Source organism: Coffea eugenioides, chromosome 3, assembly GCF_003713205.1.
Source record: "Coffea eugenioides isolate CCC68of chromosome 3, Ceug_1.0, whole genome shotgun sequence".
Classification (NCBI taxonomy): Eukaryota; Viridiplantae; Streptophyta; class Magnoliopsida; order Gentianales; family Rubiaceae; genus Coffea; species Coffea eugenioides.
The window spans coordinates 38,050,224-38,071,730 of NC_040037.1; the positions used below are offsets into that span (position 1 = coordinate 38,050,224).

A 21,507-nucleotide genomic window follows, 5' to 3' on the forward strand; every position below is an offset into this window, starting at 1 on the left:
GAGGTGCTCAAGGGGACATTAGGCAAGAGGAGGAAGTTGAAATTGAACGAATTGAAGGGGCTCAAGGGGTTGAGACAACTACCCCGCCGGTCTCAAATGAACCGTCTTCCTCACGGCCTCCAACCTCACCTCAAGACACTCGGTCGTTTTTCAAGAAGATAATGGACAAGCTGCTTTGTGTCGAGGCTGAGGTAAAGAAAAGCCGCCAAGAGAATAAGCAGAATTCCGAGCGTCTTCGTCGCATCGAGACCAAGCTGGGTATTGAAGCTCCTCCGACTCCACCATCTTCACCTGACCAAGCGACTACTTGAGGGAGTGCTCGTCACCTAGTGACATTGCCACTAGTTTTTCTTTTCTATTCCGTAGTGCTTGTGATGTTTAATTTTTAGTGATTTTTCTTATTTCTTTTGTGTGAACTAATTCAAGTGATCTTCATCTCTGTTGTGGTTTTAAGGATTTCGGACTACTTAAGATTGGAAATTCATCACTTGGACATGGATTCGGATTGCGCAAGTTCAATTGAGCAGTATTTTCTTTTACTCTTTATTTATTTTCCTTTTCTCACATTGAGGACAATGTGAAGTTTAAGTGTGGGGGAGGAAATATTTGAACTTGCAAATACTTTCTATGTGATGATATTTTGTGGATTTAAATGCTTAGAAATGTTAGAATTGTGTTTGAATTATTTGCCATGTGGATAATTTGATTGAAATTGGGTTTGTTGGCAGGGAGTTTTCTTCCATTTATATGGGGAAACTCCGTCAAAATTTTTCTAACATCTTGTCCAATATTTCACTATGGCCCAAAAGTTCTTCAATTTTTTCATTTTTATTTCAAAAAGGGCCAAAGTATTCCAACCTTAAGTGTTTAATTCTTCCAATTGTTGAAACTTTATATGTATTTTGGAAAGTTTAGTCCTCATTTAACTTGAAAATGGTTATTATGCAATTAGGATTTTTGCATTTTAGAAAGTATATTTGGTAAAGTGAGGAAAATTATGCCTATAATTTTATATGTTTAATGAAATTTCTTCTCTTTACTTAATTTTATAAGTAAGTGATTGATATAGTTGATAAAAGGTTATACTCCTCCTTTGATTGTTCTTATATATTTTCTAAGAGGGAATATCTATTTATTGTCCTTTATTTTTGAAGAAAAAAAGTAGAAAAGAAAAAAAGAAAAGTAAAAAAAAAAAAGAGAAAAGAAAAGAAAGTAAATAAAAATTGTTCTACTCCAATGATTCTCGTACCAAGTAACCGGGGGTTGGTATCTACAAATGTCGACATTCGCGTAAAAAGGTACTTGAATTAAGAGTATGCATAGCAACTTGAATAAGTGAAATGTTGAGTAACCGGGGATCTTCACCTAAAAGTGTCGATTTTCGCGTAAAAAGACATTCTCACTATTTAAGTAAAACCAGTATGAATAAATCCCTCTTAGTTGTAAAATTTTGAGAAAAAGATGATTATAGGAGGAGGAAGGCTATAAATCGACTATGTGATTTGCTTATTTGTGAAATTAGGTTAGGGTAAGAGATTACGTTTAACTTGTTGAATTAAGGTATACTTATCTTTCCTTTACTTGATATTATGAGTATTTAATGTAATTTGAATAATTGTATAATGATTATTTTTTCAGGTCATGAGGAATTAAATTTGACAAAAGTGCATATATTGTTTCACCTCTTAAATCATTGTAGTTGATTATGTGTGGATTGCTTGAGGACAAGCAATGATTTAAGTGTGGGGGAGTTTGATAAGTGACTAATTTACGTAATAATTGTATGATATTTTATATTATTTTTAGTCACTTTGGGTATATTATTGGAAGAAAATGATTTATTTTGGCTATAATTGGTATAAAATGCTTTTGTTCAATTAAATGAGGTTTTTATCACTTTTTACTTGGATTTTGTGTATTTTGACAGTTTTGACACATTTTCGTATTTCGGCTATAACTTGAGCTACAATGATCGGATTGAGATGATTCTTGAACCTATTTGAAGATAAGAGATATATCTACAACTTTGGTGAAGACATCTAAATCCAGTTTAAAGGTTTTCTAGGTCAAAATGCCGAATTACAATAGCAAATTTCTACTGGTCGAAACTGGAACAGGGCAATGAGCAGGTAAGGGTATTCCGGTCATTTCTCAGCCTACACAGATCCAAATGAGGTGATTCTTGATGCATAGGAAAGCTAACTCAAAGGGCTACAAGTTTCATGTTTTGGTAAAGAGCTAAATCAGCTTTTATCATCAAGAAAAGTTCAGTGGAAGTTGATGCAAAATCGGAGCAGAGCTGGAAATTGAACCAGAAGTGACCAAATGGTCACTGTAGCAATCCGGCCGGAATTTGGCCGGATTTGTGGCCGGATTCCTGGCCGGATTGTGGTCAGAAAAGGCTGCTTTGTACGCGTAAAACTCAATTTCACCTCCACCAACTCACATGCGTTGCTAGACATGTGAGAAACATCTCCAGCTGTAAAAGGAAGGTGGAGGCCTCATTTCTTGACCATCTTTCATCATAAAATAGCCAAGATTGCAAGATTGAAGAGAGATTGGAGTTCATAGCAGGAAAATAGAGAGTGAGCTACGGGAGAAAGCTTGAAGTTGCAGAAATGTAGCTCTTTCATCTCTCTAGCGTTAGTTTAGCTTAGTATAGTGTAGTATAGTCTGTCCATTCTTGTTTATTATCTAGATTAGGATGAAGATGGAGGATGAAGAAGGCAAGGAAGAAAGCTCATGTGACAAGGGTTGTATTCCTTCCAAACTCTTTATCTTTTGTACTTGATTCCAAGTTTAGTTAATATACAAGTTCTGGATTTTGTGTTTAATATGTGTATCTAAAGTTTAAGCCTTGGGTTTGGTTGAACTTTCTATAATTGTTAGTGTTTATTATTTGGTTATTTGACTGCTATGATTTGAGCAAGTTATTTAGCACTTTGGCTTCTTAAATCATGATTAATCTGGTACCATTGATTGTGATTATCTAAGGTGTTATTTCTGCAATGAAAATTGAGACTTAACACTAGTTCAAGAAGTGCTAAACATAGGGAGTACACTCACGAAAGTAGAGGTGCACCTATGTGGTTTTTAGTGATTCATTTCATGTAATTTCACTGAAGAAATGAACTTGTAGCTAATTTCATAACCATGAGAATAGGTATGAATTAGTTATAAGTATAATTGATTCACTACGAAAGTAGGATTCAAATGCATAAGGAAATTTCACCATAATTAGCCTAGATGTAGTAATTAATGATCCAAATATAGCACTTGCATGAGTAGTTGGGGATACCATAACCTAAGGAGCTTTCATTTGTCATTTTGTATAATTTCAGTAGGATAAATTTGTTATAATTCATTGATAGTCTAAATAATAGAGAAGCTTTAGTAATACCGGTAATTGTTCACTCTTCCTTGTGGGATCGACCCGATATATACCCTAAACTACTAGTTGATCTGTATACTTGCAGTGAACGGGTGTAATTCGGTATTTTTTAGCTTGCACGTATGTAAAATACCCGTCAGCTACTCAAGCAAATGGACAGTTAGTTTTACTAGTTGGTAACAAAAGTTAGTCGTAATAACTGCTCCAGTCGGTTAGACAATCCATCGAGTTGAACAACTGCCCATAGCTGGCTATATACAGATGTATGGAAGAGATGTAAAGATTCATTCTGTTTTGTAGAAAAAAACCCCCCCAGTAATAATACTCTCGTCATTTCCTTCTCCAATCTTTTCTTTCTCTTCTATTTCTATCTCTCTCTCTTTCTATCTATTCTGGATTCTGCTTATTAAAGCAGGATCAATTAATTCCATATCTAAAATTGAAAACCAACTTTTCCATATGATTCATTCTTCAAGTTAATTGTAGGGCAAAAAATGATATCTTCTTCTATGCTCTGATTCGGTAAAGACGTGTGAATTGAGCCCATGCGGATACACAATATCTTTTCTTAAGCATCTTTTTCAAAATCTATTTTCTTATACCTAAATATTATTACATCACAACCGTCTTCATTTATACCAATTTAAGATGAACATACTACAGGCTGGAATTCAAAAAAAAAAAACTTGGTTTTTTTATCTCAATCTCAAATAAAAAAAAAACGTGCATCACGATAGTACAATTATTTGATGGTGACAATGTGCAGTGCTTCCTTTCACTTTGATTCTTTTTTCTTCACAAATTTTGATTCAATTCATCTTTAAAACAGGTATTAGTGGAAGGCAAGTGCAGTAGGGATCCCAAAGAAAAGAAAGCAGTTCTCAATTTCAGAAAATAATTTAGAAATGTACACATTTCCGATTGAGGAAATTAGAGCATTATTTTTAAAACATTCAATCTCTTTCTTTCTTCCTTTCCTCGTGATCATATATGTTCTCAAATGGCGCAATTCTACTTCAAACACGTTGCAGAACCTTCCACCTTCCCCACCAAAGCTTCCCATAATCGGAAACCTTCATCAGCTCGGTTCAATCCCTCAACGCTCTCTGAAATCATTAGCTCAAAAATACGGCTCGCCAATGCTGCTTCATCTAGGCCGCAAGCCAGTGTTAATTATCTCCTCCCCTGATGCAGCTGAAGAAGTCATGAAAACTCATGATTTAATCTTTGCTACTAGGCCTAAACCAGTCTTTGCCGGGAGGTTACTCTACAATTTCAAGGACATAACGTTTTCCCCCTATGGCGAATATTGGAGGCAGGTAAGAAGTATTTGTGTACTTCAGCTTTTGAGTAACAAGAGGGTTCAGTCATTTCGAAACATAAGAGAGGAAGAGATGGAAATAATGTTGGAAAAAGTTCGAGATCTTGTGCTTCTTCTTCAGTCATACGCATTGATGAAAATTTTGGCAACACTTACTAAAACATTTGTTTCAAGGGGTTGCCATTGGAAAAAGGTACTCAGGAGAGGAAAGTGGGAGCAAGTTTAAGAAATATTTGAGGATTTTACTATGCTATTGGGGTGCTTTTAACGTTTGGAGATTACATCCCATGGCTTGCATGGATTAATAATGTTATATGGCCTTGGAAGCAAAGATGAAAAAAGTGGTCAATGATTTTTTGATGGAATATTTGGAAAAGAATGTTTGAATAGGGAATGAAGAGGGCAAAGGAAAAAGAAAAGCGGTATTATGGGTTGTTGATAAAGAAACAGCAAGCAGAAATTTTGTGGATGTTCTCCATTGAAATCCAGAAAACAAGTGTGCTACTCCTTTTAGGAGTTATTAGTCAACCTTATATCCCAAGAAAAAGAAAATTATATGTGCCATTTTTTTCTTCTTCTTTTTTGGTTCTCTCTCATTACAATTTAATTTAGCATATGGATTTGCTGTTCTTTACTTCTATTCTATCCTAGGATACAGAAATTGATGTTTGTTGCGTCCAGGCTGAGGCATTTTTGCTGACTAAATTTTTTAAAAGACTAGAATAATTAGTATCGAGGGCTGATACATTTTCTTTTTATTTTCATAATAAACAAAATTAACAGTTTGCCCTTTTTTTATTCATCATACCCTCTGATTTTTTTTTAAAATGTTGGGTACGAATTTGGACCCTGGTTCTAAGGCTTAAACTCCCTACAGATGGCTAACTTACCTATGGCAAGTTCCTTCATTAGAATTTAATTTTGGCTTATAGATCTCCTATTTTAAGATAAGAATAGTGTTTGGTATGTTGAGGTCGGAATTGCATATGTTTTACATAGAATATGCGAAATTAAGGGGATTTAGGATGGGGTTCTATCTCTAAATTGATCTTTAAAAACTCGACAAATAACCTATGAATAATAAATAATTCAAATTAAAAAATAAGAACGTGATTGTATATATGTTTCCACCATTATTGCAAGCAGTTTCAGTCCATTCCAATCACTTTTAGTGTTCATAACCTACTATCTGAAACGCTTGATGTATTCTTTTATCTTGATTGTATGTTTTTGCTCATTTCCAATGATACCAGCAAATGGTGAAACAAACAATCAATAAGTTATGAATACTAGGATGAAAACCAAAGGAAAAAAAAAATCAACAAAACTAAATAAGGTGCAAGGTAGTGTGTTCATTATTGACTTGTGGTATCATCATCTCAAAATGGTTTGGTAAAACAACAACATATTTTGAAATTATTGTAATTAAACTATCAATTTTAGCACTTAATACATTGATATATCAAATTGTGAGACATCCTTCAAATCATTGAAAATTAATGAATTTCTCTTAATATGTTATAATTAAAGTTCATTTATTTATTTAGGAGTAACAAATGGTGAATCTATTGGTTTTAAATCCATTTGAATAATGTGTTACAAATTAATGATATGCTAACCACTGATAGTTTAGGGGCTTTATTAAATGGTCTTGACCACATGGAGCCCAACAATAGTCCTAAATCATAAATCTTATTTCTTTTTTTAAGGAGTGTGATTGGGGCAAGGTAGCAATCATGCAACCGCCGACATGAAAAAAAAATAAAAAAAAATAAAAAGAAAGAAAGAAAGAAGAAGAAGCAGAAGAAGAACAAATCACGTTATGTTTGTCAAGTGCAAATGCAAGTTGACCCAAGTTTGCTTATCAGGTTGATAGAAAAAAATCATTTTTTCAGACAACTTATTTCTTTTTCCAATTTACTTATCCAAGTAGGCCCAAATGGAAGGACAACAACTTTACCTTACAATTAGCTAGGTAATGGAGTGTTAAATGTTGCAGGACATGTTTGTTGGAGGAACTGATACTACGTCTGCATTGCTACAGTGGGCAATTTCTGAGCTGCTGAGAAACACAAATGCAATGCACAAACTGCAAAAAGCAGTGAGACAATTGCCAAGATGCAAACCAGGCATCACAGAGGATGATTTAGAGAATCTCCAGTACTTAAAAGCAGTAATCAAAGAGACTCTTCGATTGCATCCACCAGTTCCATTACTTGCTCCTCGTGAATCGAGGAAGGCGTCCAAGATAATGGGATATGATATTGCTGCCGGTACTCAAGTGATCATCAATGCTTGGGCAATGGGAAGGGACCCAAAATTGTGGGAAGATGCCGAGAGTTTTTGGCCGGAGAGGTTCTTGAATAGTTCTGTGGACATTAAAGGGCAACATTTTCAGTTCATCCCATTTGGTGCTGGAAGGAGGAGCTGCCCTGGCGCTGCATTTGCCATGGTTACAGCTGAACTTGCACTTGCAAATTTGGTGTGCCGCTTTGATTTTGAATTGGCAGGCGGAGCAAGGCCAGAGGATTTGGATATGACTGAAGCTCCTGGTATTGTTACACCAAGGAAAATTCGTCTTCTACTACTTGCAAGTCTTCCTAATTAGGCAGTTGCAAGATATTATACTATCAGCAATTAGGTAATCACTTTTGGTATTGGCGTGGAGTTCAATTAAGAAAACTTTATGAAGGTTTAATGATTTATTATTGCTCTTGCGGGCAAATAAGATGGCTTTTGAGTTCGAAAAATGTTATGGTGACAACAAGAGGTAATATGATTTTACCTTTCAAAAGTGCAAAAATATTTTGAAACGTTTCAAAGATGCTATTATGGCAAGATTACTTCAATAGATAGTGAATTTTTTAAAACTTGAGATCTTTCATTAATACTTTCTTCTCCCGAACTATCCAATCCATCTCTCTCCCTAATAGATAGTGAACTTAATTATACGTAAGACACATATAGCATAACAAACGAGTCGAGTCGAGTTGAATTTTGAGCTAATCTAATTGAGTCTCGAACCAATTTTATCAAACTCGAACTTGAACTTCACAAGAGCTCAATTTTAACCTTTAGTTTTTCTTGGATAATATTATGGGACTTAAGGCCAGATTCGAGGCAGAAACTTGAACCATGGGAACTTGAAATGAACTGCTTCATAAGAACGCGATCCGTTAGGGTATCCGTACGCTAATAAGTGTAGTGGGACAATGTCCATTCGACCGTCCCAGAAACAGCATACCATTCCTTGCCCTCCATATGTAATATACATTAATTGACAGGGCCAGCTTCAACAAATTTTGGTAGGTGCAGGAAAGTGAATGACCGAATCCACTAAATAGTGATGCCAATTATAAGAGCCTGTAAAGGTGAAGCACAAACCCTGAATCTTTCTCCACCCTGCAGTGGAAAGAGCACAAGGTGAAGATGATCGTGTGTTTCTTCAGCCTGCTGGCACAGTGCTTGTTTTATCTTCTCAAGGAGTATTTTAAGTCTTACAAGGGAAGAGTTTGAGAATTGAACCAAACAGTTGAGATTGAGTGTTTCTATGATGGCCATAAACGATAGGTACCACATGTTGTAGATAGGTATATCGACAAGTGTAAAGGAAAATTAAAATCAACTGCTCCAATTTAGGTCTTTGGGCAATGTAATACAAAAACAGAAAACGGAGAATAATATACCACAATGTTCAAAACGATTAGAAGATTTTCTGCTTTCATGAGACTATAATGGATCTAAGAACTAATGGGCCGAAAGAAATACCAAAATTAAAAGATCAAAATTGTGGCCTTCACATTGCTGTGCAAGCAATCTTGTTTAGGAGGACGGATTTTAAGTAAGGGACCTGAAATAAATTAAGAAACTAGAATAAAAACCAGAAATAAGACTATGCATGTCAGATCTTCAAATAAATTATATAAAATTTACTTTTAGAATAATATTTAGCACTTTTTGTGATGTAATATATATGACATAAATGTGACCGATCAAATAAAAAGATGATGAAAAATTGTGTTTGTAATCTAGCAAAAAGAAAAAACTTTTTTTTTTCCAATTACAAGATACCCATATGGTAGGCTATTATTTGTTTTTAATAGTAGGCAATTCAATTTTAGCCGAGACATGCATGAATCTTTTTTCATTTACTATTTATTATTATTTTCAATAATGAGAAGGCCAGAGGAGTGACAAGACCAAACACAGACATGTTGGATGCATCAAAAGTTAGCGGGCATAAACGGACATATACATGAGGCTGTAGATTTGTGAGCCGTAACTGTCAAAATCTGAGACAATGATTCGAGGAAACAAGTTGTGAATCATCGTTTTCGTTTTTAATTTCACCCACTTCAATGAAATTCAAATTGATTGTGACTCTCTGGTCCCCTTGTTAAAACATACACCATCCATTCCATAATTTGCGTGATCTTTAAGGAAACGTCCATTCAAGAAAACCTTTAATTATGGCGTTTAGATGTGGTCAATTTGGATGAATATACACCATAAATCTAAAATTCAAGTTCGATATTAGCCTGCGAGAAAAACAACCTCACTAAGTGACAAGATAAGAAAGGTAATAGGGTTTCATCTTGCTACTCTAAAACAAAGAAAGAAAGAGACAAATGTTGTGACTCTTACTTTGAGACGTCCAAAAGGTAAAAACATAACGCTGAAAGGAGATGCAATGAGTACATTTTAGTAATTGTGCATTTTGTAAATTGTGATTATGTTTTATCTTTTCATTCCTATTTATTAAATTCGCGAAATCGTGGTTGGTTGTGATTAAATGTTGTTCGATACATGCATTATTTATGGTTGTTGTTGTTACAATATTTTTCCTACAGTTACCACGAAATAACCCTAATTAGCAGCTGCCCTGTATACTCTTTTACGAGATGTATATGATCCATCTTCTTCACCATATTTACTTCAATAAAAACATTGATCAATAATATGAAGGTCTACAGTGCTAAGCTTCTTGATGGTTTGATTTAATTGTTAGTTAAATACACGACGGAAAATTCTTTTACATGCATAATATCAATTTTTATTTCCGGCATGTATTCCTAAAGAAGAACAAGAAACTTTATGCAAAATAAAAGAAATATGAGCAATATCCGGCCCAAACCTGTGGACATTTGTGTCAATTCATTATTTTTTAAGGATAGTATTGTTCTTTTGATGTCAACCGTCAACACCGTTACTAAATGTTTGCATTGACTACCAATGAAAGGAATAAAGTGAGAACAATAATATGTTAGAGTGCAATTGCAAAACACACCAAACCTTTGGAGGACTTCTTGTAATTAACCCTAAAAAAAAATTACCTCGGTTGTAATCTAATATAGATCATTTGCTTTGTAAAGCATTAGCCACAAAATCATTAGCCCTCTCTCCTTGTAGCTTTTTTCAAAATCATTAATAAAATCCCTTGTACGGGATTTGTTATTTTCAAAAAAAAATTAGCCACAAAATGAGTTTGTACGTACCCCACAAGCTAATACATCACTCATTCATGTGTCATTTTCCAATTAACCGTCCGCTATTTTATGTTTGGACCAAGATGAATGGCAATATATGTGTCTTACATGCTCCCAACAAAAATTGGAATCACCAATACATTACTATCTACGTGCATAAAAGTACCTATCAACTTTTCCACATTGAATGAAATGTTGTGGAAAGATGCTGAGGAGTATGTTCCAAATACTTTTCCACAGTACTATCTACATTCAAAATACTTTCAAATTTTCACAATATGTTCACTTTCCAATACATTTTGAAATTCTGGAGAGATGCAGAGGAGTTTAAGCCAGAGAGGTTCTTGGATAGTCCTGTGGACTTTAAAGGGCAACATTTTCAGTTCATCCCATTTGGTTCTGGAAGGAGGAGCTGCCCTGGTCTGCATTTCCCTTGATTACAGCTGAACTTGCACTTGTAAATTTGATATGTTACTTTGATTTTGCCTTGGCTGGTGGAGCAAGACCAGAAGATTTGGATATGACTGAAGCTCCTGGGATTGTTACACCAAGGAAAATCCCTCTTCTCGTACTTGCGAGTCTAGCTAGTTAGGCACCAGCAATTAAGATGCTATGTTTATGTACCTAGGTGCTCTTCTATTTCACCAATGTGGTTGTGAATTTGATTTTTGGCATGTTGGTTAATTCAGAAACTTTTAATGGGTGAAATAGTAATTGAATGATTGTTCTTGTGTATAAATAAGAGGGTTTTACGAGGCTTGAGAATGTTATACTGAAAACAAAAGGTAATATAATTTGACTTTTTGAAAGTTTGAAAGTATTTTAGAATGCTTCCAAAAAAAAAAAAAAACCAACATGACAAGATTAATGGGGCGGGATAGAGGTTGTACAAAATATTTATGTCAGTCATGATCAACTACTTAGCAGGTCTGCCATTTTGGTCCAGGTGAATGAAAGAGTTCTATATGGACATACAAATCCTCTACTTGATTCTATAATGATTTACTTGGAATGTAAATTAGAATAAAGTAGGTTTTTGCATGTTCACATGCAACTATCTCATTAATTTTATATCAATTACTTGCCACACCAAATAGTTGATCATGACCGACACAAAATTTTAAAAATATGTCCCAACAAAGATTCGCCGCAGAAGACATCCGGATCAAGAGATCATCGAAATGATAGTAGTAATTGAAAGCGTGGACATGGAAATCTATAGTACCAACTGTAACTTTTTATTCTATCAATAATTCTTGTATTCAATTTTTTTTTTCCTTTTATTGATTTAGAGGTGGAATTTTAATTTAAGAAGAGGGGACAGAAACGGGAAAATTTAGAATCGAGGTTTTTTTTTTTTTTTTTGGATTGTGGATTAACCAACCTAGTAAATTTGAAGAAGCTTGAATCCCTTGCGGTTTTTTAAATTTCATCTCTCTCTGTTAAAAAAAATTGATCGTGCATTGACCAAACATTTATTTTTTTTTTTTTGGTAGGAAAGACTTGCATAAAATAATAAGGAAAGGTTACAACTTAGCAATGTATCTGGGGAAACAGACTCCCCTCAAATCATCAGACAAAATAGATCCTAAACTGGGCGGACAGGAATCTAGTAGTGAAAAGGGACACAAAAGCTTTTCACCCAACTTTGCTAGTGCATCTGCTCCTCTATTCGCCTCTCTGTAGATGTGCTTTACTTGCACTTGCTGGAAATTAGAGAGAAGGTGCCTGCAATCATTTAAGATAGGAGCAAGGTCATGACCTTCTGGAATTGAATTGTTTAGCATGTTAAGGACAACTTCACAATCGCATTCAACAATCAGACATTGAGTATTCAATGATCTTGCGATTTCGAGTCCATCTCTGATGGCCCAACATTCTGCAATCAGGTTGTTGGTGTGGCCGAGCTTTCGAATCGACCCTTTAATCCAAGTACCAAGATGGTCTCGTATCAGGGTCCCGCATCCCCCGAGACCAGGGTTGGGTGAGCAGGATCCATCAGAATTCAATTTAAGCCATCCTCTGGGTGGTGGAGTCCATCCAATGAGGACCTGGCTTTTGGGTAGGGGAAGGGGAGAGCGGCTTGGACCAATTGCGACAAATTCAGCAGCAAGATTTAGAGCCTGAATGTGAGGAAATTTCCATGCTCTAATAGGTTCGAGCAAAAGTTTGTTTCTATTGTTCCAGAGAACCCAACAAGAGAAAGCAAGAATAACGTTCCAAGAAATGGAACCGTAAGGGGAGGGGGAGGAGTTTTTGCAGTTCTGAAGGAGCCAAATGTTGAAAGGTTGCCAAGGGTGGTGAAGGAAGGGGGCCTGGATTTTATCCCAGAGTTCTAAGGCTCGGGGACATCCTCTCACCACATGTTCAGCATCTTCTGAGAAATGGTTACAGAAAGAACAAGAGGTGTCAGGGATGATATGTCGATCGAAGAGGTGTTGCTTGGTGGGAATCCTTTGTTGAGCTAACAACCAAAGGAAGTGTTTAATTTTTGTGGGGACGTGCAGAGACCAGATCCACGAGAGATTAGGCACGGTTGGGTCTGGGTATTTTTGGAGAAAAGCTAGGGAGTAGGCAGATTTGAAGGAGAAGCTACCATTAAGGGAATGCCCCCATCTAATGGTATCGGGAGTGGGGTTGTAATTCTGCCGTGGGATGGCAGAAATCCTTTGGCTAAGATCCTGGGGAAGCACCATAGATAAGGCTTCCAGATTCCAGTCATCAAGGGAATTGAATAGGTCATTCACAAGCATGGAGTGGTCTTCCAAGGTCAAAGGCCCTTGGATCAAGGATCTGAGGGTACCTTGGGGGAGCCATTTATCATGCCAAACAAGTGTATTTGCTCCACTTTTGATAACTTTAGAGCTGCCAGCTTTGAACAAGGGGAGGCCTTGTTGAATGCATTTGAAATTTACCGAGCCTCTGCGTCTAACAGGATTCCAATCAAGGAATGGGGTGGAATGGAATTTGGGAAGGTATTTGCGGGAAATGATTTGTGCCCAAGGCTTCTTGGTTTCTGTTTGAAGCTGCCAACAGAATTTTGCCATTGAAGCCTTATTAATTAAGGCAGTTTGCTTGACTCCCAATCCTCCCAGGTCATTAGGTTTGGTAATATTTTTCCAGGAGACCAGGTGAAGCTTCCTTTTTTGGGGAGTAGAGCCCCAAAGGAAGTTTCTTTGCTCCTTGTCAATGTCATTACAGAGAGAGGCAGGTAGGGGGTGCATTGGGAGTAGAAAACAGGAATGGCAGCAGTAGTTTGCTGGATTATGGCTTTCCTTCCAGCAAAAGAGAGGAGGCTTGCCTTCCATCCTGCGAGTTTTTTTTTTAATCTTGTCTAAAATGAAATTTAGCTGGTTCCTGCTAACCCTATCCCCGGAGATGGGGAAATCAAGGTATTTTCCAAACTCATGAGATTCAGAAAAGCCTAAATGATTGACTGTAGACAGTCTAAGATCCAGGGGGGTATTAGGAGAGAAGAGAATTTTTGATTTCTGACGATTGATTGATAAGCCAAATCGAAGGGAAAAATCTTCCAGGATGTTGTGGATGGAAAGAATGGATACTGGGTTGGTTTCAGCAAACAAGGTAATGTCATCAGCAAAAATGCAGTGAGATAATAGGGGAGTGTTGGGACCAAAAGATAGAGGCTTCCATCTCTTTTCAGAGATAGCTTTGTTTATGGATAAAGAGAGATATTCCATGCACATAATAAATAAATAAGGGGAGATGGAATCTCCTTGCCTAATACCCCTTGAAGGAGAGATCCAATCAATAGGCTTACCATTATGAATGACAGCAAGCCTAGGAGAGGAAATGCATTGGAGGATAACTTGAGTGAGAGCTTCAGGGATGCCAAAGAAGACCAGGGTTTCCCTAATGAAGTGCCACTCAAGTTTGTCAAAAGCCTTTTCAAGATCAATTTTTATAGCACAAAGACTCTTTGTGCCTTTTTTTGATTTAATCTTGAAAATGGCTTCCTGAACTAATTTGACATTATCGGAGCAGCTCCTTCCAGGCAGGAAACTGGATTGAAAAGGGGAGATAACCTTAGCCAGGTAAGGTCTGAGTCTGTTTACAATCACTTTAGAGAGGATCTTGTAAAGTGAGTTGCACAGACTAATAGGCCTAAAATTTTGAATGAGTTCAGGGCAATCAGTTTTGGGGATTAAGCAAATGAAAGTATCATTAATACCTTGAGGAAAAGGTAAAAGGTTGAAAGCATCATGGATAAACTGAACAATAGAGTTTTCCAGTAGGGTCCAGAATTTTTGGTAGAAGAAGGCGTGGAGTCCATCTGGTCCCGGAGCCTTAAAGGGCTTGAAATCTAAGCAGGCTTTCCTGATTTCTTGGCTGGAAGGGATACGGCTAAAAAGCTGGGTTTCACTAGGCGAGAGGGTAAGAGGGGGTGCAGGAAATGGTTCAGGGTAGAGGCTGACTTCAACAAAGTCAGAGGTGAAAAGGTTGGTGAAAAAAGAGTGGATGTGACGTTTGATAGCAAGATCTTCAGAGATCCAGTTACCAACAAGGTCTCTAATAGCAAGAATTCGGTTTGTTTTCCTCTGCACAATGGTTGTGGTCTGCAGAAATTTAACATTCAGGTCATCCCAGATGAGATGATCAGTTCTTGACTTAAGAAGCCAAAGGTCTTTTTCCATCCTTAAAGTGACTTCCAGCTGGGCTGTGAGAGAGCTTTCCAAAGTGGATAGAAAGACGGAAGGGTGATATTGAAGAGATTTTTGGATCCCTACTAGTCTATTGAGGATTTTCTTTTTTTGTGGAAGATGTTTTCAAAAGAGACTCTACTCCAAACCCTGGTGGCTTCAGTGAAACATTTAATAGACTCAGTAATAGGGCTTGGAGGGGAAGACCAGTTATTTCTGATGATATCCGGAAAAGAAGGGTGAGAAAGCCAAAATTTTTCCAAATGGAAAGGCTTAAAAGAAAGGTCTGGAGGTTGAGGATAGAGGTTGACTATGAGTGGGCAGTGGTCAGATCTAGTGCGGGCTAGGTGCTGGATCGACGCTTCAGGAAAAAGGTTTCTCCACAAAGGGTCGCAGAAGGCTCTATCTAATCTTTCATAGATGAAAGAATTATTTTTCTTACAAACCCAAGTGAATCTTGGGCCCACAAAGCCCATATCTAAGAGATTACACGCTTCAATCACAGAGCAGAAAGCTGAGGCTCTAGATCTGTTAATAGGGTTACCTCCTAATTTATCTTGTTGAGCAAGCAGTTCATTAAAGTCACCAATACACATCCAAGGCAAATTATTTAAGGAAGACAGATTTTTAAGGTGCTCCCGTAGAAGCAAGCGTTCCTCGAGTCTAGGACTAGCATAAATGCAACTAAGCAACCAAGGGGAGGTGTTAGGAGATACCTTAATGTTTGCATGGATGACTTGGAAATTGCTGGAGATAGGCTCGACGTTGACCTCAGCCCCGTTCCACAGGAGCCACAGTCCACCCTTGAATGTATTTGCATCTTGGATTCGGAAGTTGGTGAACGGGAGGCTTTCACAAACTTCTACAGCCCTGCTTCCACTTAATCTAGTTTCCACTACCAAGACAATGCCAGGTTTGTGAGTGTTAATGTGTTGAAGGAGATGGTCACGAAATGCAGAGCTACCTGCACCTCTCACATTCCACATTAAGAGCTTCATTTCTTCCAGACTAGGGTGAAGGGGCAACAGAGGGCTCTGAGGGAGTCTCCTTTCTGCTAGGTTCGGAGTGCAGCTTGCAAGGACGCATTCTCCGTTTCTGAAGTACCTGGGTTGTATTTCCACTTCGAAGTCTAGACTTCCTGGTTTTGGACTCGGAAAGGAGTTGATGAAAAGTCTGAATCCTGTGAGATCTCTGGGTGGTGGTAAGACCACCACGGACTCTTTTACGGCGAAGAGTCTTAGAGGCAGCGGGTATGGGGACAGACGCTCCAGGACTACTTCTATTGGTGGCTGTAGGAGATAGGCCAGCTCCATGTCTCTTTCCATGTTGCCCTCCAAAGGGTTTTTGGGGAGTGCTGGGGGAGCTGGAGAGGCTGTCGGTCTCCCCATCATTGGTATTGGGGGGATCCAATGATCTCGGCAGATGGGATATCTTAGGCCCAGGAATGCTGTTGGGTCGAACTCCATAGTCGTTGCCATCCCTGATGGGTGGCTCCAGACTAGGAGGTTTCCCAAGATGTTGCAGTCCCTCAAACGGTTGAAATCCTCTGTAGGAAGATGGTTCTGATACGTGAGAAGAGGGTTGTAAATTTTGTGGGAGCTCACCTTCTTCCAAGCCAACGAAGTGGCCGGTGGAGTCGAAAGTGGGTCGCTCATGTCGGTCTGGTGCAGCCTGCGGGTAGTTCTGGAGAGGCGGGGTGTCGATCTGGATCGATGTATTTGCGGGGTTGAGAAGGAGTTTCGGGAGCTTGGTGGAGACATGGGAGGACAGCCTTTGTTGCTTGCGGGGGGAAGGAGGATTTTTAGTGTGAGGACTAGGTTGCACGATTGGAGAAATAGAGGGGGAAAGAGGCTTTATCATCTGAGGATCCAAAGAAGCTGAGGGATGATCACGGGTTGGTGCAGTTGTATTTTCTGGGTTCATCTTTTTAGGATTTTCCAATATGGTGTAAGGAAGAGAAACCAGAGAACTGTCTTTGGAAGGTCGTTCCTGGGTTGTATGCAAAGGGGGAATAGGTTGACCTCGGGAGAAGTTTCCAGAGTGGGGTGGCTCATGGTCTAGGTCTGCAAGGGGTTTAAATGCATTGTCTAGGGTCAACGATTTGTTCGAGAGTAACAAAGAAGAGGAAATTTTTGGGTGTTGGTCTTTTCTTGGTGGATGAGATGTGGCAGACAGGCTTGAAAGGTTTGAATTTGAATTTTTTGTTGAAGGGGGTTTGGGCCGAATCCGGTCAAAGGGTCTGCCTTTGGTTTTTGAGTGGTGGTTTCGAGGAATGGTCATCCAAGGCCCGGAGGAGCTGTCATGAATATGGGCATCGTCTGGCTTCTGCGGCGGCGCGGAGCAATTTCGATCAGCTTTCCCCTGTTCGTACTGATGAGAAGAGGCGGATCGACGAGCAAATTCTTGACATTTCCCGGAGTCATGCCCCACGTACCCACAGTCAAAACAAAAGGATAAGCCCTCAAATTGTAATTCTTGGACATACCTGCCAAATTTGAGAAAAGTGGGGAGAGGTTTGGAGAGGTCAATTTCTATACAAAATCTGGCATAGCGCCCCCTTTCCGATTTTGCTGTGCGTGCATCCATGGAGATTAATTTCCCGATTTTATTTCCTGCTCTGGCAAGGATTTCCCGATCATAGTATTCTAAAGGGAGTCCCGGGAGACGAACCCACGCTGCCGTAGTAGTGGGTTGACCATTCTTGGAGTTGAAATTTGGTACCCATTGTTGAATAGATACGAAATACTTAAGAATGTACCAAGGCCCTCCCTTTACAACTTTGAGGAAATCTTCGGGAGAATCAAATTTTGCTATGTAGAATCCTTTTCCAATGTCTATAAGAGACATATTTCCACACGGTTTCCATAGCTCTCTGATCTTTTGATCGAAGAATTTGAACTCTAAGTGCTTCTTGAATACTTTGACAATCAAAGCATGTTTCCATGGTTTCCTCATTCTACGCTTATCCGATTTGTGGATGGGGATAGCTAAGTCTTCTGATGATTCATCTTCTGAATCCGAGCAGTCATCATGACAAGAGGAAATGAAGGATTCATGAAAAGAGGAGATGTGGTCAGAGAGGGATTTGTCAAGGCTATCTTTGTAGGAGGTAACAAGGGAGGTTTGGAAGGAGGTTTTTAGTGTGTTGCTAAGGGGGGGTGGGGGTGAGGTTGCAGCGGGTGGTTGAGGGGAGGAGATCAGGGGGGGCGGCTGCAGATCTTCAGTCATCTGCAGTGGCTGTGGGGGTGGTGGTTGGGGCGGTGGCTGCGAGGGTGGTGGCTGCGAGGGAGGTTGCGGTAGCTCCATGGAGCTACTAGTGCGGTCGCTGTGTATCATCTGCAGTGGCTGTGGGGGTGGTGGCTGGGGCGGTGGCTGCGAGGGTGGTGGCTGCGAGGGTGGTGGCTGCGAGGGTGGTTGCGGTAGCTCCATGGAGCTACCAGTGCGGTCGCTGTGTATCATCTGCAGTGGCTGTGGGGGTGGTGGCTGGGGCGGTGGCTGCCTTTCAGTCTTATCTATTCGATCAGTTTCTACAAGGGAACAAAGATTAGTCTCAATTTCCTCGTACTTGGACGGTTGGACCACCTCAACTTGATGGAAAACGCCATAAATCATCAGATGACTATGCTCCCTAGCAATAAATTCTTGGCTTTGAGAAACACCTTTTTTTTTTTTTGAGGAAACGAGAAAGACTTTTCAATCAAACGGTAATAAATACTTTTCTCAAACTCCATCAAAACTTTCTACTGTAACTTTGAAAACTTAAAGTTTGGCCTCAAGTGCAGCTGAGACTTTCGGGTTTTCACAATTATTTTTCTTGAGGGACGCCCTACAACTTTTTCTGTAATGACTTAGCCCAGTTTTTGTTTCTGGATGAAAGTTAGTACCACGAAGTTACCTTCTCTTTAATTTGAACATCAGGCCTAGCTAATTGAACAAAGTATTATGCAAATTGGATTGCACCAATTGTTCCTCCTATACAGGACATATTCTCAAAATACTACTGCGGAATCAACATTTGAGCTAAAGAATCACATCTTTGTCAAAATACTTACGGGAGAGGGACATAGCCTACTGTGGATAATATCTGAATATTGAGGGTTTGGTGATATATATAGAAGTTTAATTTCTAGCAGTGTATTGATATTCACACACCCATCACAGTGCTTGCCTGCAGGTCTTCATTATGTATTTGCCTGCTTGTCATATGATATAAACAAACATTCAAAATATGTGCAAGAAGTTAAAGAAAAATGCAAATATCATTACCCTTTTCAGTTCACTGGAGTTTGTTTGAGAGTTGGATTTGAAGTGCATGACACGTTTAGATACGCTGATCTTAACTATTACACATAACATTTATATGTAATAAAGGTGTAAAAGATAATATATTAGTACGTGAAAGAACTAGATTTGAACATATAATGCACTAAAATTTATGGAAATTTTTATACACTCATATCTGTTAAAGTGTCCCAACACAAGGTATATCTGTTAATATACAATAAGTCGATGCAATGTAGATACTACAATTACAATTTACTTCTTTATGTGGAGAAGCAAGTTCCAAAAATGTTCCTTAAATTGTGCCTTTACCTGTTAAAGTTTAAGGTAAATTATGCTTTTACCTCTTCGTTTTAAGCAATTACTTGAGTCCCTCCTCATCTAATGCAAAAGTTTATAATAACCAATTTTTTTTTATAAAAAAAGTGAATAGTAACTTAGTTTTACTCCATAAGTAAAAGTGGTAATTCTAGATATGTTTTTAGCTTTTGTAAATATATTTCTTGGTCTTGTAAGAAAATAGGGAGCAAATTTATAATTTTGATCTGGCCTTTTTTCCCATCTCCTACAAAACTGTTGGAGGGAATGAGGTTTTTTTTTTTTCATGGACGGGTATAGGAAAACACAGAAGCTCTGAAGCAAATAGAAACCTACCCTTATATGGCATTAAGTGAAAGGGCAAAATGACAGTTCAGATGGACTGGCCTGATTGAGCCAGGAATTGAGGAAACTTCTCGGCCTCATTAGGAATTGACTGATGATGTGTTTGGAGTTACATCCCCATGAATACTTAGCTTGTAATGGGCCTTTGGCCTTCCGAAGGATGAAAGCTGATAGTGAAACAAAATGAGCAGAAGATTAATAGGAGAAAACAAAAAACCAATAAAAAGAAGAACAAAAATTGACAATTACCTGACTAAACGTCGAAATTATTGCGTGCGGTAGGTAAATAAGTTTATACAGTGAACAACGTCTGATTGAGCATAATGAAAAAAGTCAAGGTTGTTGAGTTTAACTCTATATGGTGAAACAAGTTTTTTTTTTTTGGAAATTAAAAGTTTAGGTTGGTTCGACTCTGATAACACATGATTTTTTTGTAAGAAAGTGGTCCTGCGCAAAATGAGAGGAGACTTGTTGAGGTATTGATAAGTGTTTATTTTGCATGATTTTAGTGTGTTTTATTGTCTAGTGTTTTGGTGTGTTTTAGTCATTTAATTGCTAATTAACTAGGTTTCTAGTGAATTTTGCATTTTGCAGTTTAAATGAGAACTGTGTTCTATGGGTTTAAGTGGTTTAAACTTTATGTTTATATAGGTTTTAATGATTTAATAATCAATTGGAGTAAAATGAGAAGATATTTTAATAATTTTTTATGATGTGAAGTGATTTCAAATGAACATGTGTTGGTTTTTTGGGGTATAAACAAAGAAACAACACCTTAGTGTTACAAAAAAAGCTTATATGAGACTTGTATTAAAGATAGAAAATAAGTTTATGTTGTACATTCATCAACTCACTATTTATAGTGATTATATGAAACAAACTAGCAATATATCCAACTAACAATTATCCTTAAAATCTCAACAAAACATCTTCTTCTACTAGCAAATCTTAGCTAAAATATTTGTTAACAAACCAACATGATCTTTAGTTAACAAATATCCTTATTTTTCTAATAACTAAATTATTTTGATGTCAAATTCAATCTAATAAAATCTGTAGGAAAAGCTGGCATATCTCAACACTCCTCCTTGCCACTTTTGCTGCAGATTTTCAATTGTCTTCTCAAATCTTTGAATCTTGTTTTGATGAGACTTTTGTAAGAAGTTCTGCAATTGATGATTAGCCTTGCAATGAACTTCTTCCTTTGGATCTTTATGCAAGCTAAATATTAGTCTTGCAACAAACCACTTCTTTTGTCTTCTCATGCCAAACTCCACATAAAAGATGATTTTTTTTTAATGTTTCCAAATAAGGGTTAATTTTAGAAACCTTTGCTGAGGTTTCCCCTAATCACACCTAGCATCCCCCAACTTTCAGAAATCACACTTACCACCCTTGGCAGAATGAAGTGACATGCTGTACCAATCAGTAGAGGAGAAATTATGATGCTACCCCCTATTATTAAGTAATTCTTGTGCAGGAAAATGCTGCAAAAATTAAAAAAAAAATGAGGCTATATTAATTGAAAATTGAAAGAACAACATTGCTCTCATTTTTGGCGCACAATTTGAGCGCCATTTTTGTTATCTTGTAAAGTCAATATAATGGAGTAATAGGTGTACATTAACTACTTCACAATATCATTAATTCCAGGATACTCCCCTGACTTGAAACAACCATTGGCACATTTCCTTGTACATGATC

General features: G+C 37.9%; 1 pseudogene; it reads left to right on the top strand.

Annotated features, from left to right (window-relative positions):
* The first annotated feature begins 4,296 nt into the window (after window positions 1–4,296).
* On the top strand, window positions 4,297–7,422 carry LOC113766552 (annotated as a pseudogene).
* The last annotated feature ends 14,085 nt before the right edge of the window (window positions 7,423–21,507 follow it).